Source organism: Bidens hawaiensis, unplaced genomic scaffold, assembly GCF_021521415.1.
Source record: "Bidens hawaiensis isolate Kalapana, Puna unplaced genomic scaffold, B.hawaiensis_p1.1 tig00024494_1, whole genome shotgun sequence".
NCBI lineage: Eukaryota > Viridiplantae > Streptophyta > Magnoliopsida > Asterales > Asteraceae > Bidens > Bidens hawaiensis.
In genome coordinates, this window is record NW_027493875.1 from 124528 (window position 1) to 134106 (window position 9579).

A 9579-nucleotide genomic window follows, 5' to 3' on the forward strand; every position below is an offset into this window, starting at 1 on the left:
TTACCTAAGTTCTAGATTCAATAAGCGGGCCACGTCCCCTTTTGAATTAGTTCATTCTGATGTCTGGGGTCCATGTTCGGTTACGTCCAAGCTTGGTTTTAAATATTTTGTTACCTTTGTGGACGACTACTCTCGTGTAACTTGGCTTTACTTAAAGAAAAATCGTTCCAAAGTATGCTCACATTTTTGTTCATTTTATAATAAAATAAAAACACAGTTTAAAGTTTCCGTTCAAACACTGAGAAGTGAAAACGCAAAAGAATACATGTCAGAATCTTTCCGGTCCTTTTTTTCAGAAAACGGTTTACTTCACGAAACATTGTGTGTCGAAACACCATCTCAAAATGGGGTTGTCGAACGGCAAAATAGGCACTTCCTTGAAGTCACACGAGCACTCCTATTTCAAATGAATGTTCCCAAACATTTTTGGGCTAATGCAGTCTCTACAGCTTGTTTTCTTATAAATCGAATGCCTTCGGTTGTCCTCGACGGTGACATACCATATTCTGGTTTGTTTCCAGAAAAACCTTTATATCCAATCCCTCCAAAGATATTTGGATGCACGTGTTTTGTTCATGAGACTCATCCCAACCTGACTAAACTCGATCCTAGGTCCATTAAGTGTGTCTTCCTTGGTTATCGTCGTCTACAAAAAGGGTATCGATGTTTTTCTCCTACTCTTCAAAGGTACTTTGTGTCCCGAAATGTCACCTTCCATGAAGAAATTCGATTCTTTCCCATTTCTTGTACTGGTCCATTCAAAGAAAATGATGAATTTTTGTTCTACCTGTTAATCATAACCCCACCAATCTCACAGCCCACTGTTAATCCTAATGAATCAGAATTTGAACAATCCGTTTCCTCTGAACAATCAGAAGAAACTGTTCACCAAACTCCAGGCATTGATCAACCTCCTGAGTTTCGAGTATATCATAGACGACCCAGACCGGCTCCTGTTCCTGAACCATCCGATCCCTTGAGAGATCCAGTCCCTGAACCTTCAGCTCCAATTACAGCCTCGGAAAATGAACCTCTTGATAATGACCTACCCATTGCACTCAGGAAAGGTAAGCGTGCATGTACCTATCCTATTACTTATGTTGTTTCTTATGAAAACTTATCTGCAAACTCTCGATCATTTGTTTCTACCATTGATTCAATTTCTATCCCAAAAACTGTTGGCGAAGCCCTGTATCACTCTGAATGGCGTAATGCCATGCTAGAAGAAATACAGGCCCTTGAACAGAATGACACCTGGACACTAGTAGACTTACCTGCCAACAAGAAAGCAATAGGTTGTAAATGGGTATTCACTGTGAAAGTTAATCCAGATGGCTCTCTTGCACGGCTAAAAGCTCGTTTAGTTGCAAAGGGTTATGCTCAGACATATGGCATGGATTATTCCGAGACCTTTTCTCCTGTTGCCAAGTTATCATCTTTCCGTCTGTTTATTTCTTTAGCAGCATCATATGGTTGGGGATTGTATCAGCTTGATATCAAGAATGCCTTTTTACACAGGGACTTGAAAGAAGAAGTGTATATTGAGCAACCACCTGGGTAGAATGCCTTTTTACACGGGGACTTGAAAGAAGATGTGTATATTGAGCAACCACCTGGGTTTGTTGCTCAGGGGGAGTCAAGTAAGGTGTGTAAGTTAAAGAAATCTTTGTATGGTCTCAAGCAATCTCCTCGTGCGTGGTTTGGAAAATTTAGTGTTGTTGTCACTGAGTTCGGATTAAGAAGAAGTTCGTATGATCATTCGGTCTTCTTTGCTTCATCAAATTTGGGATGCATTGTGCTAGTTGTGTACGTAGACGATATAGTAATCACTGGAAGCGATGAAAGCGGTATTAAGAAGCTGAAGAGTTTTCTTGGAACTCGTTTCCAGACTAAAGACTTGGGGAGATTAAAATATTTCCTGGGTATTGAAGTTTCCTATAGCAAAAAGGGGATCTGCTTGAATCAGCGGAAATATTGTTTGGATGTACTAAAAGATTCTGGCATGATTGGAGCAAAGAGTTTTGATGCACCAATGATACCAAACAATAAGTTGAAAGTACACGAAGGTGACCTTCTTGAAGATTCGGATAAATATAGAAGAATTATTGGTAAGCTGAACTATCTAACCATCACTAGACCCGATATTGCTTTCCCAGTGAGTGTGGTCAGTCAATTTATGTCTTCTCCAAAAACCTCGCATTGGGAAGCTGTTTGTCATATACTCAAATATCTGAAGGTGCCCCCGGTCGTGGAATTCTATATCAAAATCACGGCCACCATACAATTGAAGGATTTACAGATGCAGATTATAATGGAGATCCTACAAGCAGGCGCTCCACTACAGGTTATTGTGTGTTTGTGGGAGGAAATTTGGTATCTTGGAAAAGTAAGAAACAAAGTGTAGTATCGCGTTCCAGTGCCGAATCGGAAAATAGGGCAATGGCACAAGCCACTTGTGAATTGGTTTGGATTCGAAATCTTCTTAGTGAGACTGGGTTCAAGCAAAATAAGCCCATGAATCTATGGTGTGATAATCAGGCAGCTATTCATATCGCCAACAACCCGGTCTTTCATGAGAGAACTAAACATATTGAAATTGATTGTCACTTCACTCGAGAGAAGTTAGAAGATGGAATGATTACAACACCTCATATCAGGAGTGGAGACCAATTGGCAGATATATTTACTAAGGCCTTGCCCGGAAGCAAATTCAATTATATTTGAGGCAAGCTGGGCATGATCAATATCTATGCTCCAGCTTAAGGGGGTGTTAGATATCATAATTGTTAAATATTATAATAAGTAGATATTTTGATACAAGTTGGCAACTTGGCAACTTGCCAAGTTGCACTTCTAGATAAATCTTCTAGATAAGTCCTCTAGTGTCTATAAATAGCATGGCTTTGTGAAGTTTCAACTTGAGAAATAACAAGTCAATATTCTCTAATCTATTTCTAGTTCCCTAGTTGCATCATTGAATCTGATTTCTGACTACCATTTTACACGGATCAAGTAATAAATCAATTGGGTACTTAGAAAATCAACCGTGCTTTATCATTCTTTCTAGACGTTTTTATGGGTATTTAGTAAAACTGACCGTGGGGACCTAGTTTCCCTTATTATTGTCTAGTTAAATCATCTTTAGAACCCGGTTTTATGTGTTCGTTGTCACCCGAGCGTTGTTGATAGTCTTCAAGATACCTCACCTAGGTGGTTCCCGTTCATCATATTTGAGAGCTCCGTTAGTGCCGTTAAGTCTTGTAAAATTTTCTCGTTAGTTTCGTTAATTAAGTAAGTTAGTTAAATTAGTATAAAATAAAAGAAAAAAAAATAATAAAATCAATTAAATATTTTAAGGTAGGACTTGGATTAGGGTTCGATATCCGGACTTTCCTGAGCCGTTCTCACGTGTCTTCGAGTTCGATATCCGGACTTTCCTTTTCTTTTTATACGCGGCCGGTACACTTGCCGTTTGTGTGAACTAGGATAGGTTGTTTGGCTTTTTAAAGCTTAGTTGCGATTCGTGTTTTATTTATATATACATATTTTTTCGCACATCATTAGGATAAAGGATCCATGATCCTTATGACAATTTCTAGGGGTAGCAAAGGTGGAGAGATCCTCTGTTTGTGGGGATGAACCTTTGATGCCCCTATTTTATTTTCCAGCACTTTGTCAAACAATTAGTAACACCTGCTTAACCCGGGTGGATGGTCCATGTTTAAATGGTGAGATCCAGGTTAAGGATTTTGGGTAAGTCCAGGTGACTTATTATTAATGAAAATTTAAAACTTTTGTCTATATGCATATTGTTTGTTATTTTGAAAGTAAGTTTGATAAAGTCTTAGTCATGTTAAAGCTTTTAAAAAAATACCTTTGAGTAAAATGTTTTAAGGATAAAGTATCCTTATACAAAATATACTAAGGATATTGAGTCCTCACAAAAAGAATTAATGAAAGCTCTTAGTCGAGTAAATGTAAATTGATAAGTAGAAATCATACCATATGGTATAATTAGACCTAAGTTACCATAAATATTGATCCTTCCGTGATCCTTGTAAAGCATAAATTAAGGATCTTGAATCCACAAATGTTGTTACTTATGTGATCCTAATAATTAAACTTAGGATACCTGATGCAAATAACTTATGATATTAACTGGGATTAAACTCAATAAATTGGGGACAGGCCCACAAATAAATTAGGGACAAGCCCGTGCAACTGGGGACAAGCACGTGTAACTGGGGACAAACCCGAACTGGGGACAAGCCCAGGAATTGGGGACAAGACCAAACTAGGGACAACCCCAAAAACTGGGGACAAGCCCAAACTGGGGATTGGCCCAAAGATACGGATGTTAACTGGTCGGGGACTCTCCCAAACCGGGATTTAGCCCAAACATGAGTGACGTGAAAATGCCAAAACCTTAGCTAACATGAAAATGCTAGAAACCTTTGTCTTGAGATAACATGAAAATGTTATAAACCGGTGGTATGGTACGTCTACCATAAATCATAGGATCCTCCATATAGCCGAAGACAACGAAATTGTCAGCCACTAAGCTTGTACTAGTCCCGCTGCCCCGGACTATACGTTGGATAACGTGCGCTCCAGGGGAGAGTGTAGAAACTCTAATTCATAAGAAAGGTGAAAACCTTTAAACCTTGGAAGATATGACCATTGGGGGTCACACCTTAATCGTGGGCTAGGCCAAACGGAACAATAGTGTACCATAAGTGTGACGGAGAGGTGACCAACCTCTTGATCATTGAACCTTTTACTAGTATCCTGCATTGTTATTTAAAACTTGGAATAAATAAACGTTAAGAATATATTATCCTTAAATTAATAAGAATCTTAAATGAATAAGTGATTAGATAGATATTACCAATTTTAGGATCCTTGATCCTTTAAGGATACTCGATCCTGATCAGAAAAAGTACTTCTTGAGATGAATAGCATTTCATGCTCTTGGTAACATGTCGCCTTCCATAGTGAGCAAATGATATGCCCCTATTCCTGCTTCTGACTCGATCAGATAGGGACCTTCCCACTTAGGTGCTAGCTTTCCATCTGCCGGATTGGTCGTATTTTGGAAGGCTTTCCTCAAGACTAGATCTCCTTCTTGAAATATTCTTATCCTTATACTCTTGTTGTATGCCCCAACTACCCTTTGTTGATATGCCGCCATCCTGATCTTGGCTAGATCTCTCATCTCTTCAACGGTATCCAAGTCTTCGAGAAGGATTCTTTTTCGGCTTCAGGATCACGGATGCTTGTTCTGGCTGTAGGAACCACCATCTCTGTAGGGATTACTGCTTCTGATCTAAACACCAATGAGAAGGGTGTTTGGCCTGTTCTATTCTTTGGTGTTGTTCTATCAACCCAAAGAACATAAGGAAGTTCCTCAGCCCACTTTCCTTTCTTGGATCCTAGTTTCTTCTTCAAATTGTTGATGATGATCTCGTTACTTGATTCTGCTTGGCCATTGGCTTGAGGGTGAACTAGTGTAGAAGTAATCATCTTGATGCCCCAACTGTCACAAAAGTTAGTAGTTCTTTTCCTAATAAACTGGGATCCATTATCACAAACAATTTCAGATGGGATACCAAATGTAGTTATAATATTTCTTTTAATGAAGGATATAATTACTTCCCTTTCTCGGACCTGAACGAATGCTTCTACCTCAATCCATTTAGAGAAGTAGTCTGTCATAGCAAGCATAAAGACCTTTCCACCTAGTGCGTTTGGTATCTTGCCAACAATATCCATTCCTCACTTCATGAAAGGCCATGAAGAGGATATAGGATACATTGGTTCTGCTGGCTAATGAAGGATGTTTCCATGCCTTTGGCAGGCATCACACTTCTTGAGTACTCCACTGCATCCTTCTTCATTGTTGGCCAGAAGTATCCAGTCCTAAGTATCCTGGAGAATAATGCTCTTCCCCCTGTGTGGTTGCCGCAATCGCCTTCATGGAAGTCTTGGAGTACCTCTTGTATTTCTGGATCCTCGATGCATCTCAAATGGGGACTTGCAAGAGACTTTCTATATAAAGTATCTTTTAAAAAATGAACTGTGATACCTTCATTCTGAAAGCTTTAGGGTTTTCCCCTATAGGAATTTCTCCATCTTGGAGGAATTTCTTGATTGGAAGGATCCAAGATCCTGCTTTTGGAGAGGATGAAGGATCCTCAAGTTCTTTTGTGCAATCCACTGTTACCTCAACTACTTCCTGTTCTCTAATTGCCGGAGACAATATATGAATGATAGGAATCTTTATATCATCTGGGATCTATAATGATGATGCTACGTTCGCTAAGGCATCTGCCCCAGCATTTTCTTCTCTTGGTACCTGCATGATACTAAACAACTCGAAGGATTTTGCTAATTCCTTCACAATTTCTAAATACTTGATCACATTCTCACCTTTCACGGTATAAGAGCCGTTAAAGTGGTTAGTTATAAGTAAAGAATCTATATAAACTTGAAGATACCTGATCCTCATTTGTTTGGCTAAAAGTAAACCTGCGATAAGTGCTTCGTATTCTGCCTCATTGTTGGTGGCTTGAAATGCACATGCAATGGACAGGAGTATTATGTCCCCCTCTGGCGATTTCTGTAGGAAACCCAATCATGTTCCTATTACGTTGGAAGATCAATCAGTAAAGAGGATCCAAGGATTCTTGGTCTCTTCTGGTTGCTGAAATTCCAAATCAGCTTCGTTTTTCATGTCACTACTGAAATCAGCCACATAGGCCTCGTTACCGGTACCCTACTTTGGACGTTGGATTTACTCATAAACATAGTTCATAATATCAGAGTTAATAAAAACATTCGCGGAATATTGAAACATTCGAACCTTTATATTACATAACCATTCATTCTTGTCTTAATGGGCATTCAAAACATTTAATCATAAAATATTGTCTTTAAAATAACATAACATTTCTTGAGATGCCAGCTTCTTCAAGTTCATGTCATGTGCTTCCCCTTATGCAAGCTGCCTCAATCTACACACCTGCGTGCATACTAACAGTCAGCTACGCTGAGTGAGTTCTAGTTAATCATACGACATACAATCTGTTCACATACTTGCACATGTTCCTGAAGGTGTGTACATTATTCATACTTTATTTTACTTGCATAACTATGCATACTATATAAAAAGACTTCCGCCCTATAACCTCACAGATATTATAAGGGTCTGGTCCCCAACATCACCGATATTATTAGGTTCTAGTCCCAACCATCACAGATATTATACGGGTATGGTCCCTATCCTCACAGATATTATTAGGGTCTGGTCCCTATCCTCATAGATATTATTAGGGTCAGGTCCCTCTATATCGTGCTACTGTAACAGACATGTCCTTTACATACTTGCCTCAATAACACGTGCAATATCCGAAGATCGTTCACGTACTATTTACATACCATACATACATCATTCATACTTCATGCATACATCATTAATACACTATATATATATCATCCGTATATTTAGCTACCACCTGACGGTCCATGCAATATCCGAAGTTCATTCGTGCACCGTCAAACAATCATCATACATAATACATATAAGGCATACACTTACCACTTAAGGTAAGTGTATTAACTCTTATACTGGCATCTTCCTTCTTTTCTTACTTTAATCTCATTCTCTGTTCGAGTCTAAGCATGTAGGATGCTTAAATCTCTCGAACTTTTCTCTGTTACCAACTTCTAAGGCCCCGTTACCGGTACCCTACTTTGGACGTTGGATTTACTCATAAACACAGTTCATAATATCAGAGTTAATAAAAACATTCACGGAATATTGAAACATTTGAACCATTATATTACATAACCATCCATTCTTGTCTTAATGGGCATTCAAAACATTTAATCGTAAAATATTGTCTTTAAAATAACATAACATTTCTTGAGACGCCAGCTTCTTCAAGTTCATGCCATGTGCTTCCCCTTATGCAAGCTGCCTCAATCTACTCACCTGCGTGCATACCAACTGTCAGCTACGCTGAGTGAGTTCTAGTTATTCATACGACATACAATATGTTCACATACTTGCACATGTTCCCGAAGGTGTGTACATTATTCATACTTTATTTTACTTGCATAACTATCCATACTATATAAAGAGCCTTCGTCCTATAACCTCACAGATATTATAAGGGTCTGGTCCCCAACGTCACAGATTTTATTAGGGTCTGGTCCCTACCATCACAAATATTATAAGGGTCTGGTTCCTACCATCACAGATATTATAAGGGTCTGGTCCCTATCCTCACAGATATTATTAGGGCCTGGTCCCTTTATATCGTGCTACTGTAACAGACCTGTCCTTTACATAATTGCCTTAAAAACACATGCAATATCTGAAGATCGTTCACGTAATATTTACATACCATACATACATCATTCATACTTCATGCATACATCATTCATACACTATATATATATCATTCATATCTTTAGCTACCACCTGACGTTCCATGCAATATCCGAAGATCGTTCATGCACCATCAAACAATCATCATACATAATACATATAAGGCATACACTTACCACTTAAGGTAAGTGTACATCCCTAAGCTCATCTTAGGTTCGGTTTATACCCGATTCCACCCGGATCTTGTGACTCCAACGGTTTAACGTTGTTGGCTGGTCGTTTCGAGGCTAAATCTAACGTGTTTGAGTTCATACAACATAATACTGTCATTGCCTTGGCTCGAGAGAGAAAGTAGGATGAGAGAGAGCTATGTGTGTGTTTTGGTGGTGTATGGAATATATGTGAAATGAATGAAAAATGGGAATTTAAGGTTTATATAATTATGGATCATGAGCTTAAGCCCATGGTCCATCTTCCTTCCTTTCTAACCCAAGTCCATAACCCATATCCATTACCCAACACTAGCCCGACCCATACTAACTCCTACTTTATTTATTATTTCTCCGCTAACCCGAGTAAACTTTCCCATCCATATTAACTAATATTATTAATATTACTTTAGAAATTCGGGATGTTACAGTTTTTAACCCTTGAATTATATATATATATATATATATATATATATATATATATATATATATTTCTTTAAAATACAACAACAAATCTTCACAAGTTTTATCTGAAAAACCCAACCAATATACAACAATTCAAGCTTCAGTTTTGGTCAATTCCGGCAAACAGACTCAAATAATCCGTAAATGAACACCACCTAACCAATGCAATTGTTACCCCACTACCCATACCCGATCGATGTTAATTTCAACTTGAACATGATGATATACATGCGCATGTTAGGGATGGCTACTTTTCATAACCCGAGCATAATGGCCGGTGTTCATAATTCGAGCTTGATAGCCGGTGTTCATAACAAGAGCATGATGGTTGGTGTTCATAAACTAAGCATCATGGTAGGTTCTCTACCCAAGGAAGATGACACGGTGCTAGTGACACAATCCAGGTCGAGGCAATGTGGAAAAGCTGAACGTGGGAGAGCACACAAAAAGAAAGACACAGGCCAACCTCAGACTAAAAGGACAACTTTACCATGGACACCATACGAGTATGAA